The following is a 17432-nucleotide window of genomic DNA, read 5'->3' on the forward strand; positions in this document are numbered from 1 at the left end:
CGGGTTTTATGTGTGGATTTCTTTTCCCCATCCAATGCAGTAATTGCAGTCGCAAACATTGTCTCAGATTGCCTGATTTCACCCTGTTCAGTGTTCGAGTTTCATTTGTCACAGTACTGAGACGTGCAGAGTGCAGTACAATGACACCAATAGGCTACAGGTTTTGATGGTTGGATTTTAGTGACGACAAAATAAAATAAATGCTTCAGTTCAACTTTTCAAGGGCAGAGCTCCCAGACAAACCTTTCTTGTTTTCTTTTTGTATGTTAAGGATTACTGATGGAGTTATGAAAGCTGTGAGCATGTTTATTTTCTTAGTATTTAACTTTTTGTTTTCTTTTTTTTAAGGGAATGGCTGGCTTTGCTTTAGAAAGCCTCGGACAGCATTGGTTTTGTGAATGTATGCACTCTACTGCGGTGTTTCTCAACTCTGGTGTTGGGGACTCGTAGTACAGAGACCTTTCTAATCTACCGCCCAGTTAATTGCGTTCCCCAGGAGTTCCAGGATATAAATCAGTCCCAATTCTCCCAAACTAGGCACAGAAAGGGGGAAAAGGTAATTCAAAAAGTCCAGGAGTTAAGTTCAGAGCCTCTGCTCTAGTGTGTGACCACATTAATGTCGTTTTACACACCTTCTCAAAAGAAAACATGCTACGTTTGTACATTTTGTACACCGGTGTTGAATTGAGAAAACTATCTAGAAGCTCAGATTTACAAGCTCAACACGTCGTGTGACTTGAGCTTGTAGAGTCGTCCACTTTTGTCGCATGACGTGTCAGACTTAAGTGGAAATCAGACTCTGTGACATAATGATTGGTCCTATGAAGTAAGGAGTCGACGCCAGAGAGAATTGTGTATGAGTGGTATCGGGAGATTTCCTTTTGAATGCTCTCTTTAGCTAAGAATGATTTGTTCCCACAGTTAATTTGTGTTAAAGGTTTTTGGCTTAGGTGAGATGGAAAGAGAAACTTTTTTTTTGTTTTGTCCCTAAAATGGTGACTTTTATAACAAGTATTATTATGTTGTGGGAACAACTGTCTGGTGTGGCTGACATTAGTCTGATTTCAGTCGAGTCTCTCGTTTAATCTCTCTGGTGTGAATCTTTCATTTCATCCGACTTGTTGTTTGTTACTTGGGTTACATGGGACTACCTTTAAAAAACAATCTAAATTATCCTATAAAAGTATCTGACATTTACCAACAAAATTTTGAGATTTCCCCCCCTTTTTATTTAATTATAAAGCTCAGAGAATGACCAAAGGACAGAATAATCTGGTGGTTCTATCACTTAATGAGTCTGTAAGCATTGTAATCAGTTTTTTTGTTTTTCACCCCCCCCCAGTAATTTTGCGTTTGAATGCTAAAGGGGGTTGTTTGCCTTTTTGACGATTCACTAATTAAGCAAATAAACATGACTGATGAGGATATTTAGTCTGTTTCCTCTTTACTGAGCCCATCCATGACATCATTACCTATGGCAGGGTTCCCCAATAGGCGGCCCGCGGGCCATTTGGGGCCCGCGGGGTGCTACTGTCTGGCCCCCCGTAATAATGGAGGTATAAGAGCAGCAACAACACTAGTATAATCGTCATTGTCGGGTGGAAAACCTGTTTCTCAAAATGTGTACGTTCTTTCGCAAAGTAAAGCTCTGCTTCATCAAACAAGGCCGTCGCACAAAAGTAGTGAAAACAGCAGATCTACAAGCACACAACGCCTCTGCTTGTAGATCGGCTGTTTTCACAAGTTTAAATCATTTTTAAAATGATAAATGCAAAACGAACGGTTTTGGACATACAAGATTTTCACCCGACAACGACGATATCTGAACTGTCACTGGAGTAGCGGGAACGCCACCGTCGCCCCCTGCAATGTTGTGGCCCTCGGCTTGGTACCCTAGACATGATTTGGCCCTTGGAGAAAACTAATTGGGGACCCCTGACCTATGGCATGCCATTAACGTGTAGAAATGCTCTGACACAATGTATGCTTTTGCAAAAGTACACTAGTATGGTCAAAGATGATTAGGAAACGTGAGGGATACAATATGAAACCAATCTGTTGGACCAATAGGCTACATTTAATGTTCAAGGAACCATCACAAAACCTAAAGGTCTGAAAGGGAACACACAGCTTATAGACATACTATTTGAGTTTATAAAATGTCAGTGACATTGACTAACTTTTTAAAGTGTTCTGGCTTAAAGTGATCCCTGACTAATACGACAAATATGTCTTAATACATTATAATTGTCCTCTATAACTACAATGTAAAACTAGAAAATATTGTTCCTTCGAAACAATTGTGGGCTCGCTTCAAGCCAGAAAACAATGTCTATAAAAGTACAAAATGTCAAGATCGCAGGCAGTGCTCTCTTTGACGTTACTGAAATTAGCTGCATGCATGATTTGAGGCATTTTGTTCCAAAAATGTGTTATGCAAAAGTTGACCCGCTGGTGGCGCTATAACAGGCCAATGTGAGAAGGGAGGCATCTGTTCCTTGACCTAGTGGGAATGTGCTTGCAAGATTTCACCCATATCGCAGGCTGTATTCATGAATTAATTAAAAAATAAAGTGCGTGCGTGCGTGCGTGCGTGCGTGAATGAATGAATGAATGAATGAATGAATAAATAATAAAGTGTGCGTGCGTGCACGTGCGTTCGTTCGTTCGCTCGTTCGTTTGCACTTTATTTATTTATTCATTCATTCATTCATTGAATGAATGCATTCGTGGAACGAATGCTCACTACGGTCGTCTGTATTTTTTAAGCCCTGGGAAACCCACCTTAACGCCCTCATTAGCATAATGTATGCGAGCATAATCTATGCAAACCACGCCCACACGCATTTCCAAACCATGCCCCGCCCCCAATTTGCATATGTCGACTAAGCTCCTCCCCTTCATTTACGTACGGTCGTCTGCATTTTTTACGCGCTGGGGAACCTACCTTAACACCCTCATTAGCATAATGTATGCGAACCACACCCAAACGCATTTCCAAACCATGCCCCGCCCCCAATTTGCATACTTCGACTAAGCTCCTCCCCTTCATTTACATACGGTCGTCTGAATTTTTTACGCGCTGGGAAACCTACCTTAACACCCTCATTAGCATAATGTATGCGAGCATAATGTATGCAAACCACGCCCACACGCATTTCCAAACCATGCCCCGCCCCCAATTTGCATATGTCGACTAAGCTCCTCCCCTTCATTTACATACGGTCGTCTGCATTTTTTACGCGCTGGGAAACGCCACTTAACAGCCTCATTAGCATAATTTATGCGAACCACACCCACACACATTTCCAAACCATGCCCCGCCCCCAATTTGCATATGTCGACTAAGCTCCTCCCCTTCATTTACATACGGTCGTCTGCATTTTTTACGCGCTGGAAAACCCACCTTAACGCCCTCATTAGCATAATGTATGCGAGCATAATGTATGCAAACCACGCCCACACGCATTTCCAAACCATGCCCCGCCCCCAATTTGCATACTTCGACTAAGCTCCTCCCCTTCATTTACATACGGTCGTCTGCATTTTTTACGCGCTGGGGAACCTACCTTAACACCCTCATTAGCATAATGTATGCGAGCATAATGTATGCGAACCACACCCAAACGCATTTCCAAACCATGCCCCGCCCCCAATTTGCATACTTCGACTAAGCTCCTCCCCTTCATTTACATACGGTCGTCTGAATTTTTTACGCGCTGGGAAACCTACCTTAACACCCTCATTAGCATAATGTATGCGAGCATAATGTATGCAAACCACGCCCACACGCATTTCCAAACCATGCCCCGCCCCCAATTTGCATATGTCGACTAAGCTCCTCCCCTTCATTTACATACGGTCGTCTGCATTTTTTACGCGCTGGAAAACCCACCTTAACGCCCTCATTAGCATAATGTATGCGAGCATAATGTATGCAAATCACGCCCACACGCATTTCCAAACCATGCCCCGCCCCCAATTTGCATACGTCGACTAAGCTCCTCCCCTTCATTTACATACGGTCGTCTGCATTTTTTACGCGCTGGGAAACGCCACTTAACAGCCTCATTAGCATAATTTATGCGAACCACACCCACACACATTTCCAAACCATGCACCGCCCCCAATTTTCATACGTTGACTAAGCTCCTCCCCTTCATTTACATACGGTCGTCTGCATTTTTTACGCGCTGGAAAACCCACCTTAACGCCCTCATTAGCATAATGTATGCGAGCATAATGTATGCAAACCACGCCCACACGCATTTCCAAACCATGCCCCGCCCCCAATTTGCATACGTCGACTAAGCTCCTCCCCTTCATTTACATACGGTCGTCTGCATTTTTTACGCGCTGGGAAACGCCACTTAACAGCCTCATTAGCATAATTTATGCGAACCACACCCACACACATTTCCAAACCATGCACCGCCCCCAATTTTCATACGTTGACTAAGCTCCTCCCCTTCATTTACATACGGTCGTCTGCATTTTTTACGCGCTGGAAAACCCACCTTAACGCCCTCATTAGCATAATGTATGCGAGCATAATGTATGCAAACCACGCCCACACGCATTTCCAAACCATGCCCCGCCCCCAATTTGCATACGTCGACTAAGCTCCTCCCCTTCATTTACATACGGTCGTCTGCATTTTTTACGCGCTGGGAAACGCCACTTAACAGCCTCATTAGCATAATTTATGCGAACCACACCCACACACATTTCCAAACCATGCACCGCCCCCAATTTGCATACGTCGACTAAGCTCCTCCCCTTCATTTACATACGGTCGTCTGCATTTTTTACGCGCTGGAAAACCCACCTTAACGCCCTCATTAGCATAATGTATGCGAGCATAATGTATGCAAACCACGCCCACACGCATTTCCAAACCATGCCCCGCCCCCAATTTGCATACGTCGACTAAGCTCCTCCCCTTCATTTACATACGGTCGTCTGCATTTTTTACGCGCTGGGAAACGCCACTTAACAGCCTCATTAGCATAATTTATGCGAACCACACCCACACACATTTCCAAACCATGCACCGCCCCCAATTTGCATACGTCGACTAAGCTCCTCCCCTTCATTTACATACGGCCGTCTGCATTTTTTACGCGCTGGGAAACGCCACTTAACAGCCTCATTTACATAATGAATGCAGCCTCATTTACATAATAATATGTAAATGAGATGCGTGCGTCTCATTTACATAATTAATGCAGACCACGCCCCAACCTCATTTGCATAATTAATGCAGACCACGCCCCCAATTTAAATAATTACGCTAATTAGCTCCGCCCCCTGCATTCGCGTGTAATTAGCAACAAGACGCGCGCGTCAAATGCATGTTGTGCAGTCTCATTTACATAATTAATGCAGACCACGCCCCAACCTCATTTGCATAATTAATGCAGACCACACACCCCAATTTAAATAATTACGCTAATTAGCTCCGCCCCCTGCATTCGCGTGTAATTAGCAACAAGACGCGCGCGTCAAATGCATGTTGTGCAGTCTCATTTACATAATGAATGCAGACCACGTCCCAACCTCATTTGCATAATTAATGCAGACCACGCCCCCCACTTTGAATAATTAGGCTAATTAGCTCCGCCCCCTGCATTCGTGTGTAATTAGCAACAAGACGCGCGCGTCAAATGCATGTTGTGCAGTCTCATTTACATAATGAATGCAGACCACGCCCCAACCTCATTTGCATAATTAATGCAGACCACGCCCCCCAATTTGAATAATTAGGCTAATTAGCTCCGCCCCCTGCATTCGTGTGTAATTAGCAACAAGACGCGCGCGTCAAATGCATGTTGTGCAGTCTCATTTACATAATGAATGCAGACCACGCCCCAACCTCATTTGCATAATTAATGCAGACCACACCCCCCCATTTAAATAATTACGCTAATTAGCTCCGCCCCCTGCATTCGCGCGTAATTAGCAACAAGACGCGCGCGTCAAATGCATGTTGTGCAGTCTCATTTACATAATGAATGCAGACCACGTCCCAACCTCATTTGCATAATTAATGCAGACCACGCCCCCCACTTTGAATAATTAGGCTAATTAGCTCCGCCCCCTGCATTCGTGTGTAATTAGCAACAAGACGCGCGCGTCAAATGCATGTTGTGCAGTCTCATTTACATAATGAATGCAGACCACGCCCCAACCTCATTTGCATAATTAATGCAGACCACGCCCCCCACTTTGAATAATTAGGCTAATTAGCTCCGCCCCCTGCATTCGTGTGTAATTAGCAACAAGACGCGCGCGTCAAATGCATGTTGTGCAGTCTCATTTACATAATGAATGCAGACCACGCCCCAACCTCATTTGCATAATTAATGCAGACCACACCCCCCCATTTAAATAATTACGCTAATTAGCTCCGCCCCCTGCATTCGCGCGTAATTAGCAACAAGACGCGCGCGTCAAATGCATGTTGTGCAGTCTCATTTACATAATGAATGCAGACCACGTCCCAACCTCATTTGCATAATTAATGCAGACCACGCCCCCCACTTTGAATAATTAGGCTAATTAGCTCCGCCCCCTGCATTCGTGTGTAATTAGCAACAAGACGCGTCAAATGCATGTTGTGCAGTCTCATTAACATAATTAACGCAGACCACTACTTTTCCTTTTTTTTGCTCATTAACATAATTAACGCAGACCACGCCCCTCATTAACATAATTAACGCAGACCACGCCCCCAACCTCATTAACATAATTATTTATTGAAGGAAGGAAGGAAGGAAGGAAGGAAGAAAGAAAGAAAGAAAGAAAGAAAGAAAGAAAGAAAGAAAGAAAGAAAGAAAGAAAGAAAGAAAGAAAGAAAGAAAGAAAGAAAGAAAGAAAGAAAGAAAGAAAGAAAGAATTTGCCTAAATTTACGGGGTTCTTAACGAGGAGGCAATTAATTAATTCATGAATGAATGAATGAATGAATGAATTAATTAATTGAGGCACGCACGCACCATGCACGCACCAAGTCGGCTTAATTTACATAATTAATGCGTGCGACGCCCACAAAACTCATTACGTTAGGCCCACTCGTTAAGTCAGACTCCTCCCTCTTGTTGAAACCACGCCCACTCGTTAATAGCAGATCTACAAGCTCACAACGCGTCTTGATGCGACGCGTTGTGAGCTTGTAGTTGTTAAGTTCGACTCCACCCCTTGTATTTGCGTGTAATTAGCACGTCAGCGCGGTGACAAGAACGCTTGTCATGCGGCCTCATTTACAGGAAGGAAGGAAGGAAGGAAGGAAGGAAGGAAGGAAGGAAAGAAAGAAAGAATTTGCCTAAATGTGTGGGGTTCTTAACGAGGAGGCAGTAATTACGCACGCATGCATGCACGCATGCATGCATGCACACACACTTTATTTTTTTATTTATTTTTTTATTTATTCATGTGTTCGTTCATTCATTATATATTTATTTATTTATTTATGTATTTAAATAAATACTCTGTTGCTAGTATCCACAACTTTCCAACATCCCATAATGCATTGCGCAGAAGTTGGATGGAGCTTCCGTGAGCTTGTATGTGTTATTTAATACCAGTAACACGAGAAGCCAGACAGCGAGTTTGGAGATGGTAGCACGCTGCAAAGCGGAGTTATGGCTCTTTAAAGCCCAGCCGATCGATAGGCAGACGCCTGGGGGGGGAGGGGCGGAGTCCAGGGGCGGAAATAAATAAATAATTAATTACATAAATAATCAGTCTCGGAAACAGTCGGGAAATAAATAAATAAATAATCAGTCTCGGAAACATAGTCGGGAAGTAAATAAATAAATAGATAAATAAATAATTAAACCAGTAAGACTCCCTAATATATACTGACTGCGTAGCGAGAAAAGTGTGACGGACAGACAGACACCTGGTCGAGGTTTCGATAGTAACTGCGACCTGACGGTCGCAATTTATCAGTCAGTGGCGGCGCAGTTGGGCCTGGTGTGGAGACAGGGAAATAATTCATTCAATAAATGAATAAAGCTCCTTTTAGTTGAGCTTGTACCAGTGAACTGTACTGTCATGAAACTTGTCATAAAGTCTTCAATCAATCACTCATAAAGGGATCAATACTGCATTAGATAAATAACCCACATTTACCCAAAACAGCTGATCCACAAGCCCACATGCAGCCTTGTAGATCGGCTGTTTTTATTGTTTTACTTTTTAAATTGTTTCCCCCTTTTTTCCCCCTGACTTAGTCTTTTCTAGGATCACCTTTTAGTTGAGCTTGTACCAGTGAACTGTACTGTCAATGACACTGTATACCTATGACAGTCCTATATATATTAGTTCATTCGTGAATGACTTCCCTGTGGAAATAAGCCAAAAACATTACTAGGATCTCCTTTTAGTTGAGCTTGTACCAAATCATGTTTATTACGTATCTATCTTCCTAAGTCACATGCATTCACATTGCACTGAGCGCACGCACGCACACACGCACGCACGCTGCGCAGGTCAGCTCAGCAGCTGGCTTTTTTTTTTGTTTTGTTTTTTTTGTAAAGCTCCAGCCAGAGTCAGGCGCCGAGGTGGGGGGACGGCACCAAGCCGGACTTGCGAGCCCAGGCAGCGGCCGAAGGCCGCTGCCCCCCCCCCCCCCCCCCCACCCCCTGGAAGTGCGGTAGACTGCATGCCTCTAGAACCTATCAGTAGGTCCCCATCCATAGACGGCGCTGTAGCCGAGGAATTCTCCCCCAGTCACTCACCTGACACACCAGGAAGTGCAGTGCACCAGTCTGTTTAAGCAACATGCATGTTGCACTGCTGCTGCTGCCTCGAGGTAGGAATCACTCATCTATATACAGTATATGTGTGTTCAGTAACAGTGTTAAACGGCTCTATATTGTGACAGGAATCGTTCCCACCGAGTCTTTGTTCACTAACAGTGTTACAGTGTGATATGAAAGAATCCACATGAGGGCAGTGTTTCCATTCTCAACTCACTGCAGTTGAACAGAGGGCGGAACCCAATGCAATAACAAGTCCTATTATTTAGAAAGGAGTCACGTCAATGTCAGCATTTTTTTTCCCTCTCTTTTTGCCAACATTTTTTAAATCATTTTTTTTAAATCATTTCACAATGTAAAAACAAAAATCCTTTTGAGAAAAATGTAATGACCTATACACAGTATCTGTGTCTGTGTATATTCTGAGTGTATTATGTATTTTCAAAGCGAACGTTTGTAACTCAAATTTTGCTTCTGGGTGGTCCCTGGAACTAGATATTTTGAGATGGGGGTCCGTGGCCAGATAAATATCATTTTGGGGGCCCTTCACATGAAAAGGTTTGAGAACCACTGACATAGTAGTCTCTCAAGAACAGACTAACTGAGCTCCAGTAGAGTGAAAAGGACCTTTTCTTTGACGATGGCTGGCCAGATTGCTGACATAGAAACATATTTTTTCCAAAAACCTTAGAAGGATACAAAAGACACTTATAGAATCGGGTCAAAATTCTAATTTTCACGATTTTTCAAAAATAGCAGATCTACAAGCTCGCAGCGCGGCTGTGAGCTTGTATATCTGCTATTTTTGTTATATTTAAAGCATAAAATATTGCGTCATAATGTGTTCAGGCCTAAATGGGTTAAAAACCTTTTGAAGATGAATGAAAAGGTCCTAGGGTGACAAGACTTAGTACATGAACGTGCGTGTATCGCGGGAGCGAGCGAAGCAGTGAACTGCTTGCAGCCAGCGGGGCTGCTAGCAGTCCCGGGGGCAGAGCCACAGCAGAACAGTCTGTGATCCAAAATCTGTTCTAACGGTAATTACAGAGACAATTTCACAGAAATCTTTGCAAAACATAGTACTACAGGGAAATGGAATGACATTACTAGATGATAATGTTATTTTGTGTCTGATCCTGGATTTATTTAGAGCAGGCGTCTTCAACGTTTTCAGGCCAAGGACCCCATAGCAGAGAGAGAGATGAAGCAGGGACCCCCTCTACATATTGTATAAATGTGTGATGGAGATTCTCATTGATTTCATAGATAGATTCATAGACTTGTTTGACACTTAAAATCATAAATCGTCAATAAACATAGCCGATCTACAAGCTTGTAGATGAGAGCTTGTAGATCTGCTATTTTTGGCTTCTCCTCAGAGTATAGGGATGTGAGGGTTCAATTGTTAATTTAAAATAATTATCCTATCACACAAGGATTTGGTGGCCCCCCCCTGTATTAACTCTGAGGACCCCCTAGGGGTCCCGGACCCCCTGTTGAAGACCCCTGATTTAGAGGGTGGACTCCTACTGTTTGATTTGAATTGGTTATTGTTAAATGTCGGGGCATCAGTATAATATTTGGTGCTGATAGTTGTTTGGTTTGCAAGATTAGACATGGACGGACCGACATACACATTTGGGGGACATGCAGTACATGCCGACCTACAATGTTCTAGACGGGTCTAACATTGTGTTTTATTCAGTATAAATGACTAAGCCTTGTGTCTGTGTTGTCTCTCCTAGGGGGAAACTAACAGTCTTCACAGTGCTGTGTGAGCAGTATCAGCCCTCTTTGAAGAGGGACCCTATGTATAATGAGGTGAGGTTTGTGTGTTAATTTAACTCTGATGGTGTACAAAATGGATACATTAATACTGAGGGCTTCGCTGTGTAATTAATAATTTAACTCGATTATCTTTTTTATTATGACAAAGTATTGCTGGATATTTGCTTGAATGTGACTTTTGAAAATCTCTTGCAACCTGGCCCTGCAGAAAATACATCCGCTTTGTTCAGAAGATGCTGTTGTAAACATTGCAGTGTCAGTATTTGAGCGTTTTGTATCCTGTGGTAGGGCATTAACGACTTGTGATTTTTGCAAGTCGACTCGACTCAGTAAAAAGTTGAGTTGAAGTCGACTTTATCGTTTGATGACGTCATCACATCACACACGACCCCCCAATTATTTTGGGGGGTCCCCAGATGATTAACTTAATGTGAAACATTGATTTCTCACTCAACAGTAAACAAACCAACATAAAGTATAGAGGGTGTCTTAACAATTTAAGGACTTTTTTAATACCTCTAAAATGACAAATTAAACATTGTCCAAATTGTCAAATATATAGAGGCAGAAATTGTGAAAATAGCAGATCTACATGCTCAAAACGCCTCGCATCGCGAGGCGTTGTGAGCATGTAGATCTGCTATTTTCACAATAGAAATTATTTTATTTTTTTATTTTTTTTTCAACTTCGACTTTCGACTTTCTCTGGTGAGAGTCGACTTGTGTAATGAAGTCGACTGAGTCGACTTGTCGACTTTTTCGTCAATGCCCTATTCTGTGGTAGTTTTCATTTTTACAAATTGTGTGACGTGTCACTCTTGTGGTTGTCCCCAGTATCTGGACAGGATAGGACAGGTGTTCTTTGGAGTTCCACCCAAACAGTCCTCATCATATGGTGGACTGCTAGGTGAGTGGACTCACTGTTTGTGTTTGTCTGTGTGTGCTATATAAGCAGGGCTGTCACAGTTATTACATAATCGTCTAATCGCAATTATTTGACATAATCGTGATTATTTGATATAATCGTTTCCATGTTGAAAAACTTTCATATATATATTTTTTATATTTATCTTATATATTTATATTTTTTTTATTTCATAAGTAAATATTTTCGGAAATGGCAGATCTACAAGCTCACGTCGCGTTGTCAGCTTCTAGATCGGCTATTTCCACCATCATTGTACTTTTTTAAGTATAAAGTTGTCAAATATGTCAATAATTTCTTTGTATATTTAGGTTATGTGTCTTCAAAGCCTAAAAGCCAAACAGAAATGGAATTGTCAACGACAAAACACAATTAAATTGTTAATCGCAATTATTTGAGTGACAATTAACCGTCATGTAAAATGTCATAATTGTGTTTTGCTTCACGCATGTTGCAAAAAACAAATGTATCAATATTTGTTCCAAAATGTTGCACGATCCCGATGGCTAGCAGTGTGTACAGAGCATGTCAAAAGTGAAGGACCATCAACACCAAACACTATAGCTATTAAGTGTACTTTATTTATTTATTTATACATCTTAAATAGTGTTTCCTTCTGATGTGCCTGTATCTGTGATTTCCCCTTTTCATTTTAGTGATTTTCTAAACTGTGTGTGTGTGTGTGTGTGTGTGTGCGTGTGTGTGTTGCCAGGTAACCTGCTTAACAGCCTGATGGGTTCGGGCGAGGAAGAGGAGGGTGAGGAAGCACAGGAGGACAGCAGCCCCATAGAGCTGGACTGAGAGGACTGGAGAGGAGAGGAGCTCCACTCCCCTTACACCTCCACCTCCCCCCCCCCCCCCGACCGCCCCACCCTCCTGCCTACCATTTCGAACTTTGACCTTTGCGCCGCCCTGCCCTCTCCTCCGAAACCCACCCACCCAACCAATCAGAAAGCAGAACAAACATTAGGCCGGCCAATAAGCACCCCTCTCTCAGCACTGCCCTGGACTGACCGCGCCAAAACTGCAAACTCTTCCTCTTCAATGATGATGACTATTATAATAACTACGGAGTAATATTATATATTCTTTCTTTTTTTTTTGTTTTGTTTTAATCTTTTTCTTTTTTTTGGCGGGTTGTTTGTTTGGGGGATGTTCTCTCATTCTCTGTGTGAGTGCGTGCGTGTAGGGCATTTTGGTTTTAAGTGACCTGGATGGGGGAAAAAAAACAAAAACGTGTCTTTACTTTTCTTCCTTGGTTTATTTTCCACTTGATTCTTGGACAAAGACTCACCCTAAACAAACTAAATATCGTCGTTGTCGGGTGAAAAAAAACCTTGTATTTCCAGAACCGTTCGTTTTGCATTTATCATTTTAAAAATGATTTAAACCAGTGAAAACAGCCGATCTACAAGCACACAGGGGCGTTGTGTGCTTGTAGATCGGCTGTTTTCACTACATTTGTGCGACGGCCTTGCATGATGAAGCAGGGCTTTACTTTGCTAAAGAACGTACACATTTGAAACTCGGAGATATGAGGTTTCTGCCCGACGACGACGATGTGTTTCATGAAGCAGCCAAAATTCGATCAGGCACTCTTTTTTTTCTCCCTGTCATGAGTGGAGGGGTTAATTGTTACTCAAAACTCCTCCCAGTACAGTACAATACAGTATGTGTTGGGGTGGCAACATTTATGTCAACATTACCTGAGACAAATAACAGTCTAAGTCCATATTTTAATTTTTTTGAATATATTTATCTTTTTTTGATTTACCAGACTGTAAGCCACAAACTAGTCGTTTTTAATCTGTTAAATTGTTAATGCACTCCCCCCTCGTTTTGTTCAATTGTCTGTTTTAATGTTATCTGCTCCCTTTGTCTGCTGAATATTGCTTGTACGGACTTATACTGTTGTTCCACAAACTGTTGGAGATATACTGTTTTTCCACTTTCCATAAGTATTATGTCTTATAATTCCTAATATATATGAGTTAAGTAAAACAAAAAATCTAATTCAACAAAATGAGGGGGGAGTGCATTAAGACTTTAACAGATTAAACACTTCTAGTTTGTGGTTTAGAGTCTGTTAAATCAAAAAATATCTATATTCAAAAATGTAAAATATGGACTTGGACTGTTATTCGTCTCAGGTATTCATTTGACTACACAGCAAAATCCTCAGTGTTAAGCTAACTCTTGAGTGTACAAATTGAAACTTGATGCATTTGGTTCCATTTTGCAACGTCATTTTACTGTGTACACAAATTGCTTTATTCCAAAGTTTTAAAATGATGACAAAGCATTTTTGCACTTGCAAAGGCATAAACAACACAGTGCAAAACTAAATTCCACCTGCGCCATCTCTCTCTTGTTTTTCCCCCATAGGCCCGGAGTAACACAATGTAACCCAGCACCAAGTTCAGGACGACCGTAAAGTAATTCTAAGCACTCGGTACTTATCTCTTCCTTTTGTTGGTCACTGTGCTTACGGGGGGGGGCAGACTTGAAGCCTTTCAAGTCATCCCTAAAAGACCAGGCCTCGAACCCTAAACGTACCGCGACTGCGGTTTTCCCGGTGAACCTGAGCGCAACGGTGGGGGTGTGGGAGTGTGGGGAACACACACCACTGACTATTGCTGATGATGGAGAGTTTATAATATAGCTTTATGTATTGAGAGGCACTCTGCCAATTTCTAAGAGACTCGTCGCCAATTGCAAGATATTTAAAAGTTATTTGGGGCCATGATGATAACCCCCTCTTCCCATTATTAGACTAAAGGATTTATATTGTCTGTGTTATTGTTTACCACCACAATTATTCACGTGTGGCAAGATCGCGGTTCCACTAGTTTTACTAGTAGGCTGGTGTAGGCTTAGAAGCCTTTTCAGAAGTTAATTTAATGTTTTCCATTTAATGATTTCCTTTATCCTCATCTAATCTTACGCTAATGCACACAACTGTTTTCACCAGGTTTTAAGGCATATAGTAGGCTGTTCAGGAGTTCATTTAATGCTTTCCCTTTATTGATTTCCTTTATCGTCATCTTTGCGCTAATGCACGCAACTGTTTTCGCCAGGTTTAAGGTCTTATTTTAGTTGTTTCTCATAAGCTCGCGACCCTCCTTGCCCATCGGCCCCCACCGTTGTGCTCAGGTTCTCCGGGAAAACCGCGGTCGCAAACGTACCGCTCGGTCACCCCGCTCTGTTGTAGCGCTGCCGTGCCGACACTGTTCCCCTTTCAGCAGCTAGTGAGGTAGACTGGTGAAGGTTATCCTTCAAATTACGATGAGGCACAATTATTTTTGACCCCGCTTCTGCCCGGTTGTACAATGTTAGAACAGCGCTGTTCTGTACAAGATACTGACGTGTGTTTTTATAAAACTGGATGGTGCGTGCGCGTGTGTCTGTTGGAGAATGTATAAAGCATGCAATCTGCTCCATTTATGGCCTCCTGTTTCAGGAGCCTCCTTCCTTTTGAAATTAACTTTGATTTCCGAATCTAAATGCTGCTCTCAGTTTGACTTTGCTGTGGTCTTACTTTAGTGTATTTTGACTTGACATGGAACAGTACTCTTTAAGTATACAGTAAAATACAACTGTATTTTCAGGGGTTGTAAAAACACAGTATAAGGCAGTGTTTCTCAACCTTTTTTCTGCATGGGCACACTTTTCATGTCCCAATAATCCATGGGCACACCAACATAATACGGGGGTGTAAATATCGTCACTGTCGGGAAGAAACCTTGTATCTTTAAGTTTCAGATTTGTACGTTTCTTCGCAAAGTAAAGCCCTGCTTCATCATACAAGGCTGTCGCACAACAGTAGTGAAAACAGCAGATCTACAAGCACACAACGCCTCGCACCGCGAGGCGTTGGCTGTTTTCACTAGTTTAAATCAATTTTTAAAATGATAAATACAATACTGGCTTTCAAGCAGTTTCAAGGGGCACACCAAAGGTCCCCAGGTACAGTGGTTGAGAAACACTGGTATAAGGACACACATATGCACATTCTGTACCTGTGTAATTACACCACTGAAAGTACATTATTTACCAAGGTTTCATTCATTGCCGTTAATATGCCAAAATAATGCCACTGTAAAGGGTTATGTTAATCTCGTAGTTTTTGGTTCACGTCGTCATTGGAGCGCGAAGATGCCACCAATTAAAGCGCGATGGAACCACCTCAGCACACAGGTGCGTTGTCTTTGTATCGAGGAGTGTTACCAATATTTCGGTGTTTTATTTTTTTGTAGAACCTGTCCGTCAGTCTAATGTTCGTGTCTAAACACAGATACTTGTATTTACAATAACGCACCCCAAACGTTCTGGACATTTCTGTCTTTATTTCCTTGTATTTCTTTTGTTTGTTTTTGGTCTTTCTTTTGGGTGAACTCGGGTCAAGTGGGACGTGCATAGCCTTGCTGGATTTCAGTGGTTCTCAAAGTGGGGTCCGGGGGACCCTCATGGATCCCTGAGGGGCTTCCTAAAATGGCCTCTTACAGGTCTGTAACTCTGAGAGTGTTATGGGGTCTGTAACTCTGAGAGTGTTATGGGGTCTGTAACTCTGAGAGTGTTATGGGGCCCTTGAAGTAATATAGATGTACCCATTTAGAACAGGTACACATTGTGTATCATTATTTTATGCTTTAACTATTAAAAAAAATAGCGGATATACAAGCTCACAGCGCGGCACCGAGTGAGAATCCTTCTAAGGAAACATATGTTTCTATGTCGGCAATCTAGCTAGCCATCGTCAAAGAAAAGGTCCTTTTTTCTTAACTGGAGCTCAGTTAGTCTGTTCTTGAGAGACTACTATGTCAGTGGTTCTCAAACGTTTTTCATGTGAAGGACCCCCAAAATGATATGTATTTGGCCACGGACCCCCATCTCAAAATAATTCGTTCCAGGGACCACCCAGAAGCAAAATTTGAGTTACAAACTTTCGCTTTAAAAATACATATATTCAAAGATTTGCACACATTTTCACGACTTTTTCAAAAAATAGCGGCACTCGGTGCCGCGCTGTGAGCTTGTAGATCTGCTATTTTTCAATTGCTAAAGCATTCAATAATTCTAGGCCTAAATGGGTTTAAAAAGAATTGTTCCTTACACTTTTTTTTTTATGAGAGCGAGTCAACATTAATTGTGATGGAGCCATGGAGCCATGGGATCACCTTCAATGTCATGTCGAGGTGCGGGACGGGTTTTATGTGTGGATTTCTTTTCCCCATCCAATGCAGTAATTGCAGTCGCAAACATTGTCTCAGGTTGCCTGATTTCACCCTGTTCAGTGTTCGAGTTTCATTTGTCACAGTACTGAGACGTGCAGAGTGCAGTACAATGACACCAATAGGCTACAGGTTTTGATGGTTGGATTTTAGTGACGACAAAATAAAATGAATGCTTCAGTTCAACTTTTCAAGGGCAGAGCTCACAGACAAACCTTTCTTGTTTTCTTTTTGTATGTTAAGGATTACTGATGGAGTTATGAAAGCTGTGAGCATGTTTATTTTCTTAGTATTTAACTTTTTGTTTTCTTTTTTTTAAAGGGAATGGCTGGCTTTGCTTTAGAAAGCCTCGGACAGCATTGGTTTTGTGAATGTACGCACTCTACTGCGGTGTTTCTCAACTCCGGTGTTGGGGACTCGTAGTACAGAGACCTTTCTAATCTACCGCCCAGGTAATTGCGTTCCCCAGGAGTTCCAGGATATAAATCCCAATTCTCCCAAACTAGGGAGAATTCTCCCAACTAGGCACAGAAAGGGGGAAAAGGTAGTCCAGGAGTTAAGTTCAGAGCCTCTGCTCTAGTGTGTGACCACATTAATGTCGTTTTACACACCTTCTCAAAAGAAAACATGCTACGTTTGTACATTTTGTACACCGGTGTTGAATTGAGAAAACTATCTAGAGTCTCAGATTTACAAGCTCAACACGTCGTGTGACTTGAGCTTGT

Source organism: Nannobrachium achirus, assembly GCF_963921795.1.
Source record: "Nannobrachium achirus genome assembly, chromosome: 18".
NCBI lineage: Eukaryota > Metazoa > Chordata > Actinopteri > Myctophiformes > Myctophidae > Nannobrachium > Nannobrachium achirus.